The sequence below is a fragment of the Lepisma saccharinum genome, chromosome 20 (genome assembly GCF_977018435.1).
Source record: "Lepisma saccharinum chromosome 20, izLepSacc3.1, whole genome shotgun sequence".
NCBI lineage: Eukaryota > Metazoa > Arthropoda > Insecta > Zygentoma > Lepismatidae > Lepisma > Lepisma saccharinum.
Window position 1 is genome coordinate 63,884,208 of NC_139248.1, and position 25,581 is coordinate 63,909,788.

A 25,581-nucleotide genomic window follows, 5' to 3' on the forward strand; every position below is an offset into this window, starting at 1 on the left:
GCCATTTGTTGAGCAACAGTTACTTCAGATGCATTTTGGATCTCTTAGTGCAGCTGTGGTACAGTAACAGTCAAGTTCTGTCAAACCATCAACCGTAGGTATCAATCCTTTTGAACCGTTGTCTTGCATTTTAGCCTTTGTCGAGGATGAGCCACCACAGTGCATGTCTTATGGTACTTTTTCCAGATCCTGGAGACATCACTCTACTTCATATTCACAACATCGATCCGCTGCATGCCTCTTTCAACAAATGTGACATTTCACAATCCATTAGTAGATGAAATGGTTGGTTGGTCCATTTAGCACTTAAATACATTCGTACTGTAACTACCAAGCTTTCTATGCTGCCTCAGTTTCAGTTTTCCACTTTGCCTTGCATTAGCATTGCACATTATCAATGGGAATGTGACCATTTTGGACATGTAATTGCACACAAATATTCCTTCATTGTGGGGTTTCTTGGAAACTTCACATGAATATTGTCGCATGTCGTCTAGCAGAAATGTGTATATGTATCACTTTTTCACAATATGCAACAATTTCCTTAGTACTGTATTTTTATAATGTTACATAACATCTTCTGTGTATGTATTATCCATACTCAGCATCTTTTAGAAAATTATAGTACATTTTTATGAACAATCACATTTTATTTGATGATTTATGATTTGTTTTTTTAAATACATAATATATAAGAAATTTAAAACATGAAATACTCAGATGTTATATGGGTACTACTTTCATTTACTGTATTTTATTCGCTATTTTAGATTGTTATTGTCTTACTTTTGGAATATATTTCAATACTTTTTTTACATGTAAAAACTTTTCAAATTTTGAAGAAAATTAATATTTGCAGCTGTAAGTTACTTTCAGATTATTTAAAATTTACTTTTATACTTTTACTTGCCTATTAAGCTCTTCTAATTTAAGTCTGTAGGACCTTGAAGAGATTAACATACCTTATGCAAAATATATTAATTACTAGTGATTCAATAAATATATATATACCTGAATAACAATGTGTTTGTTTATTTTCCCTTACATTTGTTATTAGCAATAGAATATAATGTTTTACATTTCCACAGTATAAGTACTAAATCATTAGGAGTAATGTACTGACTCTGAAACTGTTCTCTTCTTCTGGAGTATTTCAACATGTAAATTCATTCTTGGTGAAGTATAACATGTCACCATAGTGAGTGTCCGACCAAGAAACCTATCAGTATGACTATCAATGGTTTGTCTAATGGAATTTCATTAACAATATTATGATAATATTCAATACAGTGGAAATTAATTGATGTAGGATTTTAAGGATTCCTTATAGTCTTTTACTCTATATTCCATATGTTTAATGCTAACAATATAATTTATATATGTAATTGGAAGTAAGATGCTTGAAATAAATTTTGGGACTTGTAGGCATAATGACTATATTGGGCCATTCAATGTATGTGAGGAAGAATCCTCTTATCTAATATCCTTACTTGAGTTTGAACTGTTCTTTTAGGTCTACTTTATGCACAGAAAGGCTAATTGGGTTGAACCTACCGTTTAAAGTGGGATCTGAAACACTATGGGTCTCCACCGGGTATCGAACCCATACCTGAGTTAAAAAATGGGTGTGAAGAGCCCCTTGAGAAAGGTTGAAAGTGAAATGTTATAAAGACTTGCAAAGGACATACACAAAACTACGAACTTCCTCAGAGACAGTATAAGAGCCCCGCTCTTCTCAAAAAGGTAATGACATTTATTAAAGTGCTGTCATTATCTCCCAATCTGGTCAATAATTGGTAAGATCAAAAGTTTGAGGAAAGTATAATCTACTCATTAGGTAGGAATAAGCCAATCACTTAACATTTAGACATGACACACTGGATGGTCTAGCCCTTGCAGCAAATCATCATGAGTGAGACACCTATGTTCGATACGAAGCCAAGTTAAATTTACTTCTTGATGGAAGGGATGGTATGAGAAACATCATGCACCAATGATCGACCTGATAGTGTGAAGCTTGAAAGAATGATTATTTATTAATTCTTTATGTTCACTTTCTTTTAGACTGACTAGAAACATGTGTGACATTATTTAGAAGCTGATAATGAGTAGCAGGGATTTTGTCAATATGGCATCCACTATGGGTGAAACGTTGCTGTTCATTGGTTTATTTCCAAGTGACATATGTCACATGTCACTTTGGTGTGAAATCTCTCTAAATTGCAAAAAATACTGTTGGTTTCTTTGTCATCAGCTGGAAATTTGCACATTTGTTTTGTTTTTTTAATTAACTTTAAAATTCATGTGGAATATTTATTCTGAATGCATGGATTGTATCATCTTCAGTACTGTATTAAGTATATGAATATATAAAAATACATATCTGTGCAGGATAAGATCTTTCAGTGGTGTATTTATAATTCCATTGTGTGTGTGTTTAGGAGTGGGGGCTGGGAGTGTGCTTATCTAGCTTGGTCGTACATACTCCATGACTGCTTTGTTTTGTATTCTAAGACATTCATATTTCGAGTCCAGATTTTTGTGTAACTATAAAATATGTAATGCCATATGATGAAATTGTAGTCAATATATAGAGTGGTTCCAGTAAGTAACTCTGAACAAAACTCGCTTGTATGACACATCCTACTCCCATTCTAGATTAAAAATTAGGGATGTTTGACAAATACTAAAATGAATAAGCATGCAGTGATTAGTTAATAATATATCTTACAAACATCCACACGTTTTTAGAAAAGGGTTGAAATTACTCTCATGCAAACCAGAAAAGTGAAATTTCATACAACTTCGATTGATTGATTGATTTGGTGTTTTAAGTCAACTTTATTCACAGTAAGGCCAATCGGGACTGGACCTACAGTTTAAAGTGGGATCCGAACTGCTATGCGTCTCCATATAGGTACAACTTCGAGATGAGGTGGTTGCTATAGAGGCATTCTAGGTTAACTTGTGTAAGGTGTGACCTTTTCTTACTCTATTTTCCCATAACTATTCATTATCATCATCATAGTAGTTTTTACAGAGAAATAGACTGATAGAATTAAAACAATTACAATTTTATTCCAGAAGTTATTCTCTTTGATAACTTCCCCAATGAGCTTTGTCACTCATAGCTATTATTTTATTCTATTCTCTCATGGCAGATGGCACTGAACTAGTTTCTATGTTGTATTTTCCAAAATATTATTTCATTATTTCATCTACAGAACACTGAATAAGTTGTGATAGAAATTAACTGTAATGTAAAATATTTACTTTCATCTACAGCATAACATAACCCATGGTTCTACAGAATAGTTTCTCAACCTATAGGGTGCGACCCACTCCTGGGTCCTGAGGGGACATTTGGTGGGTTGGGAAGTTGGGCTCGAAACTTTGTTAACTGGGTCTTAAAAACCTATTACCTTAAATTACTTAGATATATTGTTTTAACAATTTAAATTCAGGCCGTTTTTGTTGTAAAAGAGCAAATATATGATTATAGACTAGGTGCACACCCTACAAAGTAATTCCGCTGGTTCTCATCTTATGGGTACCACGAAGTGTAATATCCTTCAAGTTGGGTCCCCGACTGTAAAAGGTTGAGATCCACTGCTGTACAGCCCTGGAAGGGCCTTGGCCTATCAACTGACTGCCAGTCTGCCTCCCACAACCCTACCTAGAGGTGTGGAGATCTTCAACCAGTAATGGGGTGACGTGGGTTCAGCACATCAAACCCTCAGCTGTTATAAGAGATTTCCCAGACTGGGTTACGCTACTCACTTGTAGGTCCCCAATTTTCTTAGGATGGTGGTTAAGTTTGGAACACAAGTACTGACTATATGTATATATCTTTTTTTCCAGTATATTTCATACCTACAAGCCGCCAGCCGATTTGTAATGGTTTCATTAGATGAATAGCGCTAATGTTCCATCAGTAGTTTTTAATATACGTTTTATGATTTATTCTTATTTCCTGCGACAAAACCTTCGAATCCTGTCTTTTGTTTCCCTGGCATTTTCAGCATCAAATCTCCCCCCTCTCAGGGTACTCCACTGATATCAATTGTAGAGAAATTGGATGCATTTGTCTTTCGTTTTATGAGGCCATAGACAGATGAATGGAATTTTCTACGTTGGTAAATCAAAAGTGTCTACATCTTGCGATTGAATATGGTAGTCCTACACAAGGGAGAAAATTACAGTGACGGCACCAGAAACAGTTGCTGATATTAAGTGTTCTGTATCCTGCAGATTGCCACCCACGTTAAACTGTGCAGCAATTGTTATGAAGAGAAAGATACAATTTGGGAAATGTTGCAGCATGGCTCGAGCGCCCTTTAGAACACTTTGGGTAGCGCAATGATCCGCTCACCCCACCCTTCCATTCCTGCTTTTATTTTCTGCTAATAATTCGGACATATCTCGTAAGGTCGTAGTATTCATTTTATTTAAGTGCATAAAAATGTTCTACAAGGATAAATACCATTGTTCAGTTAATGCAGGGGTCCTGGGTTCGAATCCCTGTTAGAGCTTTCTTTGTGTCATCAATTTTTCATAGCATCGTCGCGATTAGCCTAAAATTGAAAAAAATGCGACGCTAAATAAACAACAACGAGGGAGGGGTAAAACGCATTGATCTACGAACAAAGTAATCGCCGTAGAATTTACACAAGATAAAAACGCGATTTGCCCAAAATGTCAGAAAAGCAACGCATAATAGGGAGAATACGAAATAAAAATACTTATTACCACAGATAATACACGGACCATTTTTCATGCACAACGGAATGATTTATGTGCTGGAATTTCAGGAACTTGAAATTATTTTCCTATGTTGTGCTTCTGGGCTACTAATTATGTATATCTCGTAACTTAGATGTAGAAATCATTCAAACGTAACATGCATTAACTGAACAATGGTATTTATCCTTGTAGAACATTTTTATGCACTTAGATAAAATAATTAATTCGACCTTACGAGATATGTCCCGAATTATTAGCAGAAAATAAAAGCAGTAATGGAAGGGTGGGGTGAGCGCATCATTGCGCTGAGACGCATTCAACTGTCACTGCCAAGAGTAAGATATGATTGGCGGAGAGGTTGCTATGACAACGCTTTACGTTTCGAAACAGCCGTAGGGTGGCTCCACATGCCCGATTTGGTATACGCACAGATTACAAAGGAGAGATAGGAAGTAAGCGATCTTATTAATCTGTGCCCAAACTTCCAAGTCAAGACAAAACACAATCGTAGGTAACAGCTCTTAACAAGATAAGTATATACAGGTCAGTCACTATCCTGACATTATCAGTGATAGGTAAATTACAGAAATTAAGATTAAAGAACAATAAACATTTGTACAAGAGAAAAGGTAATTAATAACAATAAATATTAGTGCAATGGGAAAGGACGTGTCAAGTAATCATGGATGAACCATCAGATGCCGAAAACATGTTCCAGCGTTAATGACGCTTTTGCAGAACAAAGCTGCTTCGGTTTTGGAAACGAAACGACTTCGTAACGCGCTCACAAACATTCGTAGCTGCGAGCTGCCTTTTGCAATTCCTGCATTAAAAAAACGAATAAAAAACACAACACATGTATCTGGGAGAATGTGCGATTGTTTCGTCTAGTATCAAAGGCAATAATATTTGCTCTACAACGCTTGTGCGGGGAAAATCTCAATGAATAACCACGGGCATCTACCGCCAGCATGTTTTGTTGTCGGGAACAGCATATCTACACGGAAATGGACATCATATTCCTGACAAAGGTAAGCTCGTCTCTTCGATTCTCCACAAACCGTCATTTTCGCTTGTGTTGCACTGTTACCGCCGCCACTGCAATGTAGCATAGCAATCGAACATGATAATTGAGGTTAAAGTAGAGGGCGTGCGTCCCACTTTATTGCCGAAAGAACCACGCTCTGGCTAACGAAACGAGCAGCGGCCATTTTTACCCCTTCCATCCTTGTTTTGTTATTAAAACAATACTATGTCCCGTCGCAATGTATTCCCAGAGTGTTTAGCTACCTATAAACATAGTACGTGCATTTGGCTTCAATAAAAGCGAGACAATCGCCAGACAAAATGAGGTTTTATTCGCACTGTAAAATTTACAACCAGCGCTTCGCATGAAAGTCAAGCCTGCTCTACAATCGGCTATACGGGTGTCGGGGTAAAAAATAGCGTATTAAGTACACAACCCATCAGTTTGGAGGGTGTCAAAAGGTTTAGTGGGGATGGGGTGGTCAGCAGGAGGGGAGAGAAAAAATATTGCCGTATTACCGCAACACCACAAAACAAGGGATGTTACATGACATCCCCAATTTTTTGAGCTTTCACAACTCAACATTTCGATTACTATTTTGAGGATATTGCATAACACACAGAACTTAAAATGCGTCGAATCAAGCTTGATGCATTTTTAATGTATCAATTGCCATAGTTACACGTGTGGTTTTGGTTTCTTTGAATTGATTGCGACCGGGGGTAGACAAAATCAGTGGCGGCCGGCGGCAAATATGATGGGTAGTGCCAACGTGATCAAGAAATCGAAAAAAAAACCTCTGCGATGCCACCCCCTCCCCTTGCGGTTTCGCCACTGGCCAAGATGTTTATCCTCGTTTGGTAACGTGGAAAACAACGTGTGTTTAAGTAATAACGTACTAATCCGATTCATCTTCACTCACTAATCTATCTTTATACACTACAGGACACTTCCCTAAAAATACAACAATTAAAAGAGAAAAGAAAAAACAAATCCTATCACCTTCTCCTCCTCCATAAACACGTATTCTAACTGGATGTCGAAAATATCTTTGTTGTGTTATGTAATTGTCGAAATGCCAAAGGGAACTCGCATCATCATAGGATTTTTTACTTTTATATTTTTTAAAAAGTCTAAATGGCCCTCTTGGTGCATCTATCTATTATCAAAAATGTTCATTTAGCTTTGAAAAAGTACTAGGTTCATTTCTCCAAAAGTAGGCAGAAATTACTTCCCTTCCCCAAAGGGTCTTACAAATCAGTCGTATTTAGCGACTTTTCTCTGGAGGTGGCAACTGTGTCAACACTGCGAAAATTCCCCCGCCGTGCCAGGCCAAGACGGGCACGGTTTCTTATGGGCTAACCCCGCCCCCTGCCACTTTGTTCTCGGCTTATGGTGGAAATGTTCCTCGCTGAGACTTCTTCAACCCTCTGCACGTGCGTCAACTTCGTTAGGCCAGCTCTTGGGCGGCACGGACTGTTGCCTAGCTAGGGTACGGACGAAACAGCTGGCGATGCAGTGAGGATGTTGGTCGTTACGTCAGCTTGACCGATTACAAGAATCGAATCTCCTTGTCTGTAAACTATCAATGTATTCATTTAACAATACTTGGCGAGGTATGCGTTTCTTCTGAGTGTAGTCTCATGGCACGGCGACTCTACCTCTTGAGCCGACACTGGACAAAACTAATAATAATTCAGGTGCCAGAACCTTCTTTTCCAGGAGCCAGTTTATTTTTCAAATACGAGCTGAGAAAGGCATGAATATACTAAAATAAGCTACAAAAATGTGATCTCAAAACAATTAATTTATTAACTAATACAATATTGGATTAAAAGTAATTAACTTTAGCACCGGAGTGGTCTTCCTTAACCATGCATTCTATAACTGCATATGGCTGACTCCATCATATTGTCACGTGCCAGTTTCGATGACACAATGAAGGTTGCAAGGAGGAATGGTTTCTCGGAATCGACGATAGATGGCAGCACGCCATATAAAGAAGAGCAGAGCTCATTGTACAAACTAGGAGCGGAGAAGAGGGATTATATATATTATAGTAAATTGAGAAATATATAAAAGAAGAGTTCAAATACTATAATAGAAGTAAATAGAATGATGTATATAGTAATTTAAAAGAATTAAGAATATAGCCGCATATGAAACGTTTAGGAAATTTATTAAGTGAGCAAATGAATTCAGAAATGTATCTCAATTTCTTTTTGATTCTCTGACGAGGAGAACATCGTCAGCTTTTGCATTTGTCCGTTCCCCGGTGGCGCTGTGGTCAATTAGACGCCCCGAAGCACTTTACGGTTGCGCTTCTTTTTTAGTCGCACTGGGCCATTGGCAGCGCTTGTTATTAGCGATCCTGGTTATTCCCCTTTGGTCGTTACATAGGAGGTGGCGCTAGTGTCAGTTTAGTCGACTCTACTCCTTTATAAGTATAGCTTGTATCGTTTGCCAAAGAAACGGGGAAAGGGAAAGAAAACATATATAGGGCATAAAGAAAAGGAAGCGAGACGACGCAACTAGATCTCTTATATATATATATATAGAAGAAATAATAAAATAAGTCTTTTCCATAATCAAAAGAAGAAGAAGCCTATTCGATAATCAAAAGGAAAAGAAGAAGAAGCCTTTTCCATAATCAAAGAACAAAAGAAGAAGAAGCCTTTTCCATAATTAAAGAAGAAGAAGCTTATTTCCATAATCAAAAGAAGAAGAAGCCTTTTCCATAATCAAAGAAGAAGAAGCCTATTCTATAATCAAGAGAGAAAAAGAAGAAGAAGCCTTTCCATAATTACTTTATTTTGCATAGTTCTCAGAATATAGATCCGCATTTAACTATATCCTCTTGGCTATAAAACGCTTTCTTATTTGGAATTCTCAAACAAAGAAACTATCCCCTGAGATTAAGATATCTGTAGCCGTGGTAAATAACATGTACGTACCCACAGGGGGCGTAGCAATATCGATGGAGAGTTTAAAAATCGTGTAGCAACAGCGCAAATATTTACAATGGTATGTTTATTATTCTGATTAAATGATACACGTGATACATAAATAGACATCGGATTTTAGGTTTGTAACCTATTTTTTCCTTTGCAGGTAAATAAAAAATAAGTTATGCAAGCGTTTCATTAAAAACGCAAGAACTGACGAAGTTTTATAGAACCTAAAATAACCTATTTTGCTTATTAGAACCTATTTAAGTTTATGTTCCTAATTTTAACCTTTTCTTAGGTTTTATATTTTTTTAGGTTTTACAGGATTTTTATATCTCACAGAGGTATTTACTAGGTTTGGTGGCTAAATAATTCAATGACTGGCGTGTTTGAAACATGTTTTCTGTCGATTTCCCTCCCTCCAAGTATATGATGTTTATCAAAGCTCTAAAGAAAACAAAATGTCTGACGCCACTACATGAATACAGTGACGGCTATTAAAGGGGGCAGTTCCCCCCTACTTTTTACCCCTTCACTATAGACTCTTAATGCCAAGCCTTACCTACTAAGATAGAAGTAAAGTCCTTGCCGGTTTATCTATTTGTAGATAATTTTCAAAATGATATAAAATGAAAATTTGTTTAGAAAATTTATATTTCGCTATTACGGTTGTTGTGAAATTCTGTTTCTAACGATATATCTTAATCAGTATTTTTCAAGAATTGTGTACCAAATTAAGTTTTTCTGCAACCTACTTCAGGATTTTTCGAGCCTAACTTAAGATTTTTAGAACCTATTTTAGGATTTTAGAGCTTATCTTAGGAACCAAAAATCACACTTTTTAGAACCAAAATATCCTAAGGCTATACATAAAACACACAAGCATTAAAACACATACTGTACTCGTTATTTAGGAAGAAAAGAAACGTTATTAAAATTTTCGTAATCGAACATGATTTTTTTACATTTATTTTTAGAACTGCATGTAAAAATTCGTTCGGCAGGTAAAATTTTCTACCCCTTATGGTGATGCATTTTTAATTCATCACACGGAACAGTAGCCGATGGAAGTACCCTTTGAGACACTAATTTGCACAAAGAACATCCGAATTCGAATCCGAAATCCCATACGTCGTATCGCGCCGTGCTAACCACTCCCCCACGGAGATCGGCACGGCCCCGTGCATTTCCTTACCGCAGTTTCATCCTTCGTTTCCATGGAAAGTACCAGAAGCGAAAATGTTAGAAGCGAGAGAACGAAAAGAGGGACAGGGGGGCAGGCCATGTTGGGGTGAGGGTGGAAGGGGGGAGGCGCGGAGTTATCCAGATTTACAGCTAGTTGAGAGTAGTCTCAATTGATGGTGCCCTAATCACGCTTCGGCGCCAAAAATGGGCAGCCATAAACCAGAGAAATGAATCCATAAATAATCATAATAAAAAAAAGAGGGAGAGAGAGAAAGATGAAAAAAGGCCTGTGCGGATTTTGAAGGGCGGGGTGCGTTTTGCGGCGGTCAGGGGTGTCGAGATTATTCGGGACATATTTCACACCATGCGGTCTCCAGTGGAGATAGCATCGGCAGAGGAGAGAGGAGAGTAGCAAACTGCTTGACGCGAGGGCAAAAAATATTGATGTAGGGACTGTGCCACCTCCTCCCCTCATTGCTTGCTTTAACCTGAGTGGAATTAAACAATGCATTCGTTAATTACTGTTAAGTTAGGCTCTTGGATTACGAGAAAGAATGACGACCCTTTTTTAATCTATAAACCCGGTCCTTCAATAGAAAGTTAGTAGAACGCAGATATGTTGGCATGCACACGTACGATTTATTCCCGATTCAAGATTTCCAAATTGAAATTGAAAACAGTACCATCTCAGGAACTATGGAAATTCCAATGAAAACAGCACCATCTCAGGAACTATGGAAATTCCAATGAAAACAGTACCATCTCAGGAACTATGGAAATTCCAATGAAAACAGTACCATCGCAGGAACTATGGAAATTCCAATGAAAACAGTACCATCTCAGGAACTATGGAAATTCCAATGAAAACAGTACCATCTCAGGAACTATGGAAATTCCAATGAAAACAGTACCGCATATTCTTGAAGCTTGCAGGAATTCGGTGTTGGCAGCCATGAAGTGTGGAAATATCCTGTTGTGTGGTGACTTCAATATTTCAATTGACTGGGAAAATCCAACCACCGGAAGTGCAATTTCTCAAATGACACATGGTTAATCGACACTTTCATACACGGCATTGGGTTGAAGCAACATAACATGCACAAAACACGAGGTGAAAGTAATTTGGACTATGTGCTTGCAAAACTGTGTGAAATGGAGATAACTCCACAGAGGAACTTGCTACCCTCAGACCATGCCTCTCTCGATGTCACTGTGCACCACCCGTCCGTTGAGAAGGTCAAAAACCTCCAACCCCAGAACGAACCGCGCCGCCTGTGGCGAAAAGCCCCCTGGAATGAAATTCGCAGAGCAATACTGTAGATGCCTGCCTACCCCTGGTTTCTGCTGGAACAGGAAGACATCAATGACGCCGTGGAGGTGTTTGTGGAAGTTTTGCATGCTGCAATAAATTACTTTGTTCCCACCAAGAAAGCGCGCTCTGCGAAATACCCGGTTTGGTTTGATAGTGAACTACGAGTGAACGTCACCGGATATTGACGGTGGACGACACCTCGAAGGTAATTCAGAGAATCAAGGTGTGGTGACAAGGAAATACAATGTAACTAGCAGAGGTTAAGGTCCCCAGATGTCCAGAGTATCTCCAAAAATTGGGACTAAGATTGGATAAAGATATCGACGCCCTTCAAGCGTGCCACTGGCCCTTTGGCTGTGTGCCAAAGGCGTCTGGAGGAGAAGCAGCGTGTTGACGGAAGATGACAACTCGTAACACAGGTATCATTAGATTTTTTATATTTCTTTCTTCTGCTGGTTTTGGTCCACTCCACTGCTTCCTTCCCTTTGATGAACGGTACCAGATGTCTTTCCTTATTCATTGAGACACACAACTCAGTCGATACGGCTAACCTAGGGGACCGAAGGCGAAGTCTGCGTGAACCGTTGCCCTCTTATTCGTCATCATTGTTGTCATATCCGGTTTGCGCCAACAAAAGATGTTGTCTGAGCGCAAATGTATTTTAATGATGATCTACCCTGATTAGGCGGAGAAAAAATTAAGACCCCTTTCGTTACGAAATTTTATCCTTTGTTCATATCACTATGCCCTAATGAACAACCTCTATTTCAGATAACATTAGCCACAATTACAGGTTTTGTAGTTGTGTGCTTGTACGTATGTGTGTGCGTTTCTGTACAAACAGTCAAGCACACACACTCATACACTTCTTACTTTGCCTCTAATTTTGCGTCATCATTCCCAATTTACCGAGTACAGTACGGTGTTGCGATAACGTAAATGATCCCTTAAGGACGAAGCATGTGGCAACAAGGCAATGTCAGTCCTCATTGAGGCTCATACTAGCGAACAGCCTCAACGATGCATGCTACGTTGAAAATTCAAGCACATTATATTGAAAATCTCATATTTCCCTCTTTCCATTTTTCGCCATCTGCACTAGTAATGCATTTGTCCTATGGTGTCAGACTTTTGAAACACCCTGTACATATATAGATTGTAAAAAATTGAACTATTATTATTTCATGGGTTTAGTGTGACACTATTTTGGATGCTACCGTTGAGTTCTGGCACATTCAAAGCATAAGGTTTGATCCAAAACATGTAGAAATAGCTGAAAAAGTTATTTTTAGACTTTTCGCGGCCATATTGGCCGCCATATCTAATATTATTTGATAAAGTGGGTCTTTTTAATTTCTTATCATCATAATACAGTTATAAACTGCAAATTAGGTGAAAATAAGATGTCATGAATCATAAATAACTGCAATAAACTAACAGGTTTCAGGTATAGAATCTTCGTCATGACCGTCATTTTGAAGACGCCATTACAGACAAACGAGAGCTTAAAAGCTTGGGGTGTGGGGCGTTTTAGGTTCGGGAATTAATGTAGTATCCGCTCCCCCAAGGGCACCTTCTCCGCCGGAAGTGGAATATATTCCGGCGTTCCGACCCCATTATAAGTTACTTCCTCGCGTGTCGACAACCAGCATAGCTACAGTGTAGTGTTGGTTGTCTACACCTAAGGGTGCACAATGAGTCAGAATAGACTATATATCATATCACCGTCAATGTTAGGGATAATTCTCATTGAAGCGACAAGCGATACATGTCACTTGGAAGCGAACCCTTAGTAATCAATGCAATCTTTCGAACCGAAGAAGCACGGCAAGCTAAACATGTCGCTTACGTCTCGCTCGGATTGGGCCGTAATCTTACCACCGTGCATTGTGTCCCTTCGTGCTGCTGTTCGCGCATGCTGTTTTGCTTTAGACTGAATGGGCTCGTGTTGCTTGTCGCTTGCCTCCTGTCGCTTGGCTTGTCGTTTCGGTGCGAAATCTCCCTTAGATACAATTTGGTGGGCGAACTCGTAAAAAATACCTGGATGCAATGTAAGTTATTTTGATTTTATTGTCTGGCTGCGATAGGACTTGCCATATCGATATCTGTAGATATATAAATAAAATTTCGCATAACATGTGTAAAATATTAGTGCAACTTATCGCTGTATTGTGTCGTCTATCTCTCTGCCTATGGGGCTCAATAGCCTTCCCGATGGCGTGGTGATAACGTCGTTGCCTTGTAATATAGGGGTCCCGGGTTCGATGCCAGATAGAACCACAAGGTGGCATGGATCCCACTGTAGGTTCTGTCCCGATTAGCCTATCTGTGCACAGAGTAAAGTCAAAACCTCAAATTATGGGGCTCAAGCAATCTATATACACGGAAAGTATCGTAAAGCGATTCAGACCCAATTTAGGACGGAACAAATGTCCATAATTGGCTCCTTCGTTCGAGATTGCTTTTAGACGTAATTTCATTTACTATACGCTATCTATCAAATAATATATTATTAACATATTCTTATTGAACAAGGCCTTTCCGATGGCGTAGTGCTAACTTCGTCACCTTGTAATCAAGATGTCTCGGGTTTGAGATACATTGCACAGTCGTTCGGATCCCACTTTAAACTGTAGGTCAGTCCCGATTAGCCTATGTGTGCATAAAGTGGACTTAAAAACAAAATTCAATTCTCATTAAACAGATCACCAATCACTGAACTGTCACGGTTCTCTACTAGACTCGTAGGGCTAATTGAAAAATGCATATACCCCTGTTTCATAGGATGATATCAGCAACTTTGAAGAAAATATCATTTCCTTATATGACAACCGCTTGTCAGGGTTAAATATGGCTAAATGTTTCAAGAAGCGAAGCCAGATTTGAACAAATAGGTTGATATTCTGTGATTTGGTTGATATTTTAAAATGTGTGGTGTACGTGTTGTATAGACCAGTGGCGTTTCCTGAGTCCAATATCTGGGTTATCTCACTATGTCACGTGGTACTAGGCTATGAATGGAAATGAATTTACCAACTCATAGCAAATCAGGTTGCCAACTCATAGCAAATCAGGTTGCCAACTCATAGGAAATCTGGTTGCCAACTCATAGGAAATCAGGTTGCCAACTCATAGGAAATCAGGTTGCCAACTCATAGGAAATCAGGTTCCCAACTCATAGGAAATCAGGTTCCCAACTCATAGGAAATCAGGTTGCCAACTCATAGGAAATCAGGTTGCCAACTGATAGGAAATCAGGTTGCCAACTCATAGGAAATCAGGTTGCCAACTCATAGGAAATCAGGTTGCCAACTCATAGGAAATCAGGTTGCCAACTCATAGGAAATCAGGTTGCCAACTCATAGGAAATCAGGTTGCCAACTCATAGGAAATCAGGTTGCCAACTCATAAAAAATCAGGTTGCCAACTCCAGAATCACCATCATCATCTCACTGATATGAATAATAATATTTACAATTTGAGATCGATTTTTCTCCTGTATTTTGCTCTCTAGTCTTCAGGCTTCGCAGATAGCCTACAATATACGCTCCTGGTATAGACGTAACATATTCATTTAGAAAAGGAAGTGCAAATGGATGACATTGTTTAACTTTACATTGCTGACAGTATGCGTAAGCTATTAGTAGGCCTAAGAAATATCAGCTTACATTACTACATTGGAATATAGGGACGGTCTCGTCGCGATATGTGAATGATGAATATTGCTAGTCCTCTGTCTCGTTTCGGCATTTAAATTCCAAGTCTCGTTTCGACTATACAGAGGTTCTTGTTCTCTGTCTCGTCTTGACAAGTTTAGAGGGATCTGGGCTCGTTCTTGTCCCGAATTTAGACTCGAGACCAACTTATCTCGTATCGGAACAATCCCTACGTAACTGTATTGTAAGAGTAAGATAATTTCTTGCTATTATCTCATACATATGTGCAGAAAGGTAACTGTGCGAATTAAGCTTTTTTTGGGGGGAGGGGTCCAACTCAGTGGCGTGTTTGTGATTGGGAGGTAGTTTTTTTGGGGGGAGTATGCCAATTTGTATGCGATATTAGGCAGTAAACTATTGCCTTGCGGTTCTAAGAATCTTGGAAGATTATTTCTAATCTGGCTCATTAAATCTTGTGATAACATTTACACGTTATTTTAGAAACACACATCCTAAGAAAACCCGAACTCATACACGCGGAGACCGCCTTTATGGCAGTGACCCTCTGTTGCCGCGTTTACCTACGAAGGAACTTGCTGTCAAACACCCAATTAGGCCTACTGCTTGGGCAAGAAGCGGCAACCATAAAATCCCTCCTCCCCCCGAAGCAGCCAGAACGAAAACAGGATTTTGTCAAAATAAGCGTTCTGCACTATGATTGCACACCGGTTGGTACAACAAAATGGAGTTCGAATAGGAGTTTCGTATATTTTTTTCTTTAGTTGTTAGCTTATATTTTGCCATTTTTTCCTGCCTGTGACGTTCTTTATTTTTGGAATACTGGGCTAAAAGTGGGGAAAGGGATATAGCCCCTACCCCTCCTTGGGCACGCCACTGCCTAAATAGTTACATCGTGTAAACTTCGACTTTAAATGTCATTACAAAATAAGCTGTCTCAAGTTATTTATTATCGCAATTTTCATTATTATATTTATATAATTTTTTACACAATCCTATAACCTTAAATCCGAATGTTTTTGAGTCTTGCGGAATCCGGTAAATTTTATTCCCAGATAAGTATTCGTGTTGGTTCAGGATTTCAAGGGAAATATTTGGTGCATTACCGAAAAATTTCGTTCCTGGCAACAATGGGTCGCATCCTCTTGGAGAGGAGAGAGGAGACGTGAGGCCAAGGTAGGAGGCTCCACCCAAGAGGTACACGCCCCTTGGAAATCGCCGGTGGGCGTGGCTTCCGCAAAGTAACGGATACTCCTACTGGCAGCGAAGGTGAAAGATGTTTGTTTGGCCCGGCGCAGAATGGTCACGTTGAAATACCTACGCGCGGGGACTGGGGGGAAGGTTCCATTGTTGCCCCACGTTGTTCCGATGCAACCAGGATTGCTTTCGTACGGGTCAGGAAGTTGCAAAGTCAATTTACATTATTGTGCACTTCATACAATCGGAGTGTTATGCAAGAAATGTTACAAGGACTGGGGAACGCCTGGAATCAATCCTTGGAAACATTGATTAAAAACCCATGTTTGTATTTTCAAATACCAATAATATCTTAAACATAGTTTGGTTTAAATATTTGATTTATTTGATTGATTGATTGGCTTTTCTGCCCCTCTTGACTAATCGCGAAGATGAGGATGAGTGATATGATGAAATTGATGAGATACGCACAAATAACACCCATGGCCAGGCCGGATTTCGAATCCGAGACCCCTGCCATCGTAGCGTGCTGTGATAACCACTCTTCCGCGGAAGTCGCTTGATTGATTTGGTGTTTTAAGTCCACTTTATGCACAGAAAGGCTAATCGGGACTGGACCTACAGTTTAAAGTTGAATCCGAACCACTATGTGCCTGTTGGGTATCGAACCCGGGACCCCTTGATTACAAGACGACGACGCTACCACTACGCCATCGGGGAGGCACACCAACCACTGGTATCGGCTTGATTTCTTTGATTTTACTTCGTATTACAACTTCTGGCTAATCGCGAATATGATAATGATTTGTGATTTGATTTGCTTTATTTTACTTCGCCTTTTTGTGCCACTTTTTGGCTAATTTGCGAAGATGGGGATGAGTGATGATATGATGCAATTGATGAATGGAGTTTCACAAATATCCATACCCAGACCAGGATTCCAACCCGGGACCCCTGGCGTCGTAGCGGATTATGATAATGAATGGTGATAAAATGAAATTGATGGAGAGAAGGACAAACACGCATGAACGATACAACACAGTTCCTACAGAAGGGGAGTACGAGGTGAAACTTTCAGAGAACACCCAAATGCCAACCTGACTTCCCCGTAGCATACATTGGACTGCAATTGTAGACTAGCGAGGCTCTGGCGTCTGGACTCGAAGCCAGTATGATCCTCCGTGGGGCTCCTGTTGTGGTGTTCCTACATGGTTGTGATTGTCCCTTCATCAATCTCATCACGTTTCATCTTCATCTCCGCGATTAACAAGTGTGTCAGAAAAACGAAGTAAAATAAGGAAAATCAATCAAAAATTCGTACAGGGGATTATCATGGCTGCAGGTAGAGGCGCCAGAGCTTCGTTAGCCTGCAAAATATAGTCACGTTTGTATTACATGGAAAGGAGATTGATATTTGGGTGTCTTTAGAAAGGATCACCCCTTCAGGTGATCCTAAAATGGTGGCTAGTATATTCAGTCCACATGAGTAGTATATCAGTGTGTTTATAAATGATTGGTGCGGTTTCAAAATTTAATAATAAATCTATTTATTACATTACACGGGCAAAACGTACACTGTAAGTAGCGGCAACTGTCCAATTTTCTTATGCATTAATCACAATCCTTCAATGTGTGTACCCTTGGTCACACGACAGACATCTATACGGTAATCAAATTCTTCCCATACTCGTTGTAGCATGTCCGCTGTAATGGTCTGCAGTGCATGCGGTATCCGATCACGAAGTTCCTCGAGGGACACGAGCAATGGTGGTATGTAAACTGTCTTTAAATAACCTCCAAAGAAAGAAATCGCATGGTGTTAAATCCGGCGAACGGGGTGGCCATGGGAGAAGTTGGTTGTCTTCTTTTGCAGCACGTCCAATCCAGCGCTGGTGAAGAAAATGTCTGCTGGTGTAAGGTCCTGCACTAATCACACCTTGTACGGTATAAAACATAGCCGCTTACGCAACACCTTCCACACCGTATTCTTTGGCATGTCCAATTCCCTGCTTGCTCTACCAAGTGACTTTCGGGGTCTTCGCTGAAACGCCTCGCGCACTCTTTCAACGTTGTCATCAGGCACGCGAGGTCGACCAGAACATTTGCCTTTACAGAAGCATCCAGTTTCCACGAACTGTCTGTACCACCTACTTATGTTATTCTTGTGTGGTGGGTCTTTCCTAAACCGTGCACGAAACTCACGCTGCACTGTAACCCCAGATCTGGACACCTCAAAACGGAGCATACAGAAAGCCTTTTCGTGCTGCGTCGCCATCTCGGAAACTGGCACCGCGGCCCCGCAGTAAGCATGAGAAGCTAACTGCTGGTAGCGCATGAAAAACTTGGACAGTTGCCGCTGCTTACGGTGTAAGTTTTACCCGTGTAAGGTAATAAATAAAATAATTATTAATTTTTATTTATTTTCTCGCCGAAATATAAATAACAGATTTCACACATTACGTCCTTGCGTTATCAACAGAAAACAAAATAACAATGCTAAGTGCTTATAATCGTGTAAATTGATTTTTAAGGGATATTTCGGGCCGAAGCGACAAGCGGCTCTTGGAAATCAACCTTTAGAAAGAAATGCAACCTTTCAAACCAAAGCGTCACGACAAGCTACACGCTGCTCGGACTGGATCGTTTTCTAAATATTGTGCATCGTGGTAGCGCATGCGTGATGCTTTCTTACATACTAAGAGAGCCCGTGTCGCATGTAGCTTGTAACTTCGGTGTGAAACCCCCATTTCTCAAATCACTCAGGTTTGAAATCTTCCTAAGTTTACCGACTGGGATCTCCATGTAGGGTAGACCGGGTAAAATCGGATCACGGGGGAATTCGGGTAGTTTTGAATTTACGCGCTTATAACTGGCAGACCGAAAGGAAAGAATTCATTCCAGTTTCAACATTACGCTTCTATACCTGCAGAGAGAAATTAACACTTTATGCTGCGAGTCCAGGAAGAGTGTCAGTTGAGGTTCGTTTGCCTTCTTCGTTGGTGCCATTCTCTAACAGCTTGTGAAAGTACAAGCCAATGTACGTTTTATATTATGAAACTTTAGCTTTTTGATGCACTTGTTAGAGTAATATTTAAAGTACAGTGAAGTTTTAGCTTCATATGCACACAAGTAAAGAGGATTATTGTATAGATATGTCTCTCTAGTACGGTATCAATCTGTACTGACTGCATTTCTTGAACAATGTACAACCTCTGACAATAAAGTTCGGCGAATGATCCTGAATTCGAAAGTAGACGAATTCTTAATGAAACCTACCTTACTGTCCTTCGAAGTAGTCCCCTCCCATGGCTATGCACCGTTGAGAACGGCTGTACATGTCCTGGAAACTTTTAGAAAAGTCTTCTTCGGGATGGTGTTCAAGACCCTCGTTAAGTTCCGTTGGATGTCCGGAATATCCTCAAATCTCTGACCTTTCAAAGCGATTTTGAGGCGTGGGAAGAGAAAGAAATCTGGAGGAATCGGATGCAAATTTCTTGCAATGCATTGCTACAGAGGATGAGAGCTGGTGTGTGAGGTACGACCCTGAAACGAAACGCCAAAGCATGGAATGCCGTTCTCCTGCATCACCCCGTCGGAAGAAGGTCAAGGCGGAAAAATTGTTGTTCCCTCCGGCAGGAATTCCTTGTGGATCATGCCATCACTGTCAAAGAAAGTGATAAGCATCGTCTTTTTACGCCTTGACCTTCTTCCGACGGGGTGATGCAGGAGAACGGCATTCCATGCTTTGGCGTTTCGTTTCAGGGTCGTACCTCACACACCAGCTCTCATCCTCTGTAGCAATGCATTGCAAGAAATTTGGATCCGAATCCTCCAGATTTCTTTCTCTTCCCACGCCTCAAAATTGCTTTGAAAGGTCAGAGATTTGAGGATATTCCGGACATCCAACGGAACGTGACGAGGGTCTTGAACACCATCCCGAAAGAAGACTTTTCTAAAAGTTTCCAGGACATGTACAGCCGTTCTCAACGGTGCATAGCCATGGGAGGGGACTACTTCGAAGGACAGTAAGGTAGGTTTCATTAAGAATTCGTCTACTTTCGATATTCAGGATCATTCACCGAACTTTATTGTCAGAGGTTGTAATACGGGATAATTTGGGTCTCTTTTAGTGGGGTAAATTGGGTCATTTGGGTCAATTGGTAAATTCTGTTTTTCACTACAGAATTCTTCATGGGTCGATGGGTACTCCAGGATAAGGTGAAGTGATAACCTCTTCCTTGCCAAGACTGCAGTGCGTGTTGGACGAACACGTCCTTCTCGAGGTGACCCTGATTTCGATGTGGATCTAGACTTGGAAGTCGATAAAAATCCCTGAAGAGGGGCAGCAGCTTCTTCAGTACTTGTCTAGAGCCGATGAGGACATCGGTCCAGAAGAGTCTAGAACCAGACAGTCACAGGCGGAGTTGGAGCAGCAGAATGGCTGTGACACTGCGAGGGAGTAAACCCTCCAAACTGGCAGCCGAAAAGCCATAAGAAGGCACCCTTCATTCGGCTAGGCTCACCGTAGGGGTAAAAACCCAGGTGGCGTCGAAATTTATTTTATTCAGGGAAGACATAAGGTAGATGCCGGGCAGATCAAATGGAAACGACAAATCAAGAAAAGGAAAATGATTATTGGTAATAGAAGAAATGGAAAAATACAAGATTAAAATCTTAGGCATAAGCGAGACCAAAAGGAAAGGATCAGGAGAGATGCTGATGAATAAGGGATATACCTTAATATTCTCAGGAGTAGATAAGAATGCAAGAGCAAAAGAAGGTGTAGGTATAATATTTGAAGAAGAATGTACGAAGAAAATAGTAAATTGGGAACCAATTACATCAAGAATATTAAGAGTAGATATGGAAATGAAGGAGAAGATATCACTTATTCAGATCTATGCACCTACAGAGGATGGAAATGAATGTGAAAAAGATCTTTCCTATGTCAGCCTACAGATTACTATGAATAAGGCTAAGGACTTTGCGAGACATGTTATCATCATGGGAGACTGGGATACCAGAATTGGAAATAAACCAGAGAAGGAGAACGATTGTATGGGAAAGCATACAGCAGAAACAGTGAAAAATAGCAATGGAGAAAGAATGATTGAATATTGTATAGACAGTAATTTACATATGGGAAATACATTTTTTCCACATAAGATAACATTTGTAGCAGAAAGAAGAAGAGCAAGAAGTGCAATAGATTATTTCACTTACACAAAAAATTCAAGATATGCAATACAAGATGTCAGAGTGTACAGAAGCGCAGAACTAAGCACGGGACATAAATTACTAATAATGAAAACAATTTTTCAGGAACCTAAACAAATACAAAAACTACACAAAAATTAAATAGGAGAACTAGACAGAATGTAAGCAAAAGGAATTAAAAAGGCAATTGAAGGAAGAATTGAACAAAAGAGAGAGAGAGCTAAGTATCCAGAACAAAGATAAAGAAGAATTAGAAGAAAGATGAAATATTCTAGAAAGAGTATTGATTAAGGCAGCTACAGAAGTTTGTGGTTTAACAACCACAGGAGATCAAAAGAAGAGATCAAGATGGCGGAATAACTTGGTTATAGAAATAGTTAAAAGGAAGAAACAAGCATGGAAGAGGTACATGAAAAATAAAACAGAGGAGAAATTAAAAGGGTATGTTCAGAGAAGAAATGAAGCAAAGGAAGCAAGCAGTTCGACAAGCAAAGAAAGAATCATGGGCAGAGTTTGGGATAGAAATAGAGAAAAACTACCAAGGAAATAGTCGAAAGTTCTGGCAGATAGTAAAAGTAATGAAAGGAAAATTTGGAAAGAGAACTGAACAGAAACTGAAGATATATTCAAGACATGGAGTAAGTATTACGAAAACACATTTATACATGAAAATGGGAAGATGAAAGAAGAAGTTGCAATAGAGAGTGTAAATGTTGAAGATAATGGAAGAGATTAAATAAGAATGCAAGAACTAGAGGATGCAATAAAGAGAGTGAAATTAGGAAAAGCAGCAGGTAGATTGGGTATACCCAGAACCAATAAAGATGGGAGGAAAGAAAGTTGTACAATGGTTGTGGAAGACTTGTAGTGAAGCATGGAAGAGAATTAAAATACCCAAAGATTGGGAAAGAAACATGATCATACCAATCCACAAAAAGGGTAGCACTGTAAAATGTGAAAACTATAGAGCAACCTGTCTATCGTCAGTAGCGCTAAAAATATACACAAGAATCTTAGAAAGAAGGCTAATAGATGACGTAGAGGAGGAGTTAGAAGAAGAACAAGCAGCCTTCAGAAGAGAAAGACAAACACAAGATCACATTTCTACGCTACGACAACTTATAAATTCCTGAGAAGAAAAGGAACTGTTCGTATCCTTTTTGGATCTAAAGGCAGCTTTTGATACAGTACCATGACAATAACTACGGTCAGCATTACAAAAATTAGGAGATTCAGAAAAATTAGTAAGAAGAATACAAAGTGTCTATAAGACAGTTAAAGGAATAGTGAGAATAGGAGGCGAGAAATCAAAAGAATTTAACATGAATAAAAGGAGTTAAACAAGGATATAGCCTCAGCCCCTTATTAATAATAATACTAATGTGTCAAATACATAAACAATGTACAGGGTGAGGCAAAAGTCCGGCACCACCCTTTTAATTTGAAAACGACTTGACGGAGGGCGATGAAATTTCGGATATGGATAATTGAGGTGGGAGCACAACAGATGGAGCTAGTGTGTATCATGGCGGCCATCTTGAAAGCCGCCATCTTGGAATTACATCCAGATTTTGAAATGGGAAGGGGTTCATGTAGCATATCATTTTACATGTGCGTTTTCTCAGAAATAAGAATATGCAGTTATTTTCCCCCTAACTTAGCCCCCTGTTGCTTTTTCTGTTCCTTGCACTCAAGTCAGAGCTACAAAGCCATCGTTCTGCGGACTCTCAAGCAGTGCTTAAGAAATGTGAGTCGATTCTTACAGATCTCACAAAGAATGGCTTACATCATGTGTTTGCGGATTGGCAGAAACGATGTCGTAAGTGCATTTCTGTACAAAAAATTAGTCTCACTCTTTGTTGATCAGCCCTCCTATAAGTCAAGTGTTTGAACCACCAAATGTTTCTCCAAAGTTGGCGCCCCTGTGTCATTGCATTCCTTCAAGACGAGTTCGTGTGTATAGTGGATATAGTGACTCCAAAATAAGTTATGTACATATATGGAAAATTTTATGTAATATACAATGCACGTATCCCCCAATGGAACAATGTTCTGTGGCATCATTTGTCTAATAATAAATAAATAAATATCCCAATGGGCGGTGCCTGTTGGTCGTGAAATACCCGAAGCTCGTTTTAGTAAGACAGGATCTCTTGCATGTTTCTGAAGATTCTGTTAAGAAATATTATGCACTTTTTACTTTGATCTGTGAAGATACCTTCTCCAATAGAATCACTCGCAAATGTATGGGCGTTACCAGTAAGAATGGATCAACCTCAGTGGCGGCGATTAGGGGGCGAGGGGGGCAGTTGCCCCAACTTTTCGCCCCTTTTGCTCCTGCACTATGCTAAACCTTATCTACAAAGGGAAATAAATATACTGTCTTTGCCCCCCCACCAGTTTTGGCACCTTGTCCCCCTAGTTTCAGAACCCAATCGCCGCCACTGATCAAGCCATTAATATAAAATATAATGATAAATAATAATAATCAGATAATTATTACAAATTAGTGACGGCATACATTTATTTTACAGTAAACTATTATTATTATGTCCTGGATAATAATAGAAATAATAATAATAATAATAATCAGATAATTATTACAACTTAGTGACGGTAAACATTTATTTTACAGTAAACTATTTTTATTATGTCCTTGAGGATATAATAATGAATGAATATCCGACACAACTATGGTAATCTATGATAATTTACAGGTACAGGTTCAACTTGTATAATTATTCATGTAAGTGTAGTTCAAACTAGTCATTCCAAGTAATTATATTGACCTTCGTGGCGGAGTGGTCAGCACAGCGCGATAAGACGGCAGGGGTCCCGGGTTGAAATCCTCCTGGCCTGCTCATGGGTGTTCTTTGTGAGTGTCTCTTCATCAATTTCGTCATATCATCACTCATCCTCATCTTCGCGATTAGCCAAGAGTGGCAGAAAAGCGAGGTAGAAAGAAACCACAAATCAATCAACCCAAATAGTTACTTGAACTTCTAGCAAGAAAGTTTTGTTGCTGACTACAAGAGATGGTCCAAAAATTTGTATCTTGCGGGCATGCCATTGGCAATCTTGTTACGTCACTACGCCCAATGGTTGCATCAGCCATTGCAGAACAATGTTCTTTCGAATCAAGCGATGGTCGCTGGAGAACCTTTGCCTCTTTTTATAGCATAAACATTCTGCCTTAAGGTTTATTCCATGAGTTATCCTTTGTAATGAGCTCTCGTATCGAGCAGAGGGGGAAAAGTTCTTTGTTGAACAACAGTTTTTATTACGTTTTCCAAGCTTCAAAATCTGAATATAGGTGGCTCTACTGTCGACCCGTATAATGCAATTCTGAACTTGAAAATTGGGGTGATATCACACTAATTTTCTCCACAGAAAACATAGTCCGTAAAACCAAAAGTTACTCGAGGTTACTCCGAGTGTTGACGATGTATCTGCTTAACAGAATTTTCATTTTTCTCGCTGTCTCTCGCATTTTGTCCATTCCTGAAGGCCCTTTTCTTCTTTCCATCAAAGGCTAAAGCCAGTTCATACCTATGTGGATAATTCTCTTCTCTTTTGCGTCAGTTTTTTCCACCCCTTACCAGCAGATGTTCTTTTTTCCGCTCCTTGATGTTAGAATCGGCTTTTACTTTGACGACGCGACTGAACTAACAAGGAAAAGGCGAAAAGGACAGCGAAAAAATAATAAAAAAATTGAACCCTAGAAAAGGTCTGAAGTTATCTGGATTTGAGTGTGCGAAATCCCATTTCTATTTGCATTAGAATGCTGGAAAATTAAAGGTAACGTTCCTTTGTTTTTCACCCCCCCCCCCCCCCACGCCTTGTGCGGTGTGAGCGGGAGAAAAAACAAAACACAGGCGGTTTTTGTGGAAAACAAGGTTAAACATGCAATTTGCCTCGAAGCGATTTCTTCATCTTTTTTTTCCCTCTGATGAAGGAAGGAGTCTGCCGCAAAATCTTCAAGTCTACAGCATAAACACATACTTTCTCCACCCCCGATTCTTTGTATCACCTTCATCCCCCTCTCCTACGTAATCCAATAACAATACACAGTTGATGCCTTGGTCTGTGGCCTTTTGATCATGCGCTCGAATCTAATTCGATGCAGCAAGCGAAATGCTTTGGGGAGGTCCCGCGACGAAGATTAAATTTGTTTTCTGGCTGCCGAAAACGAAAGGAAAGATAAAAGGGGAATAGGAGATACCAAAGAGGAGGTTTAGAAAAAAAACACGTGGGGAAAAGTGAGGCGAAAGGGAGGAA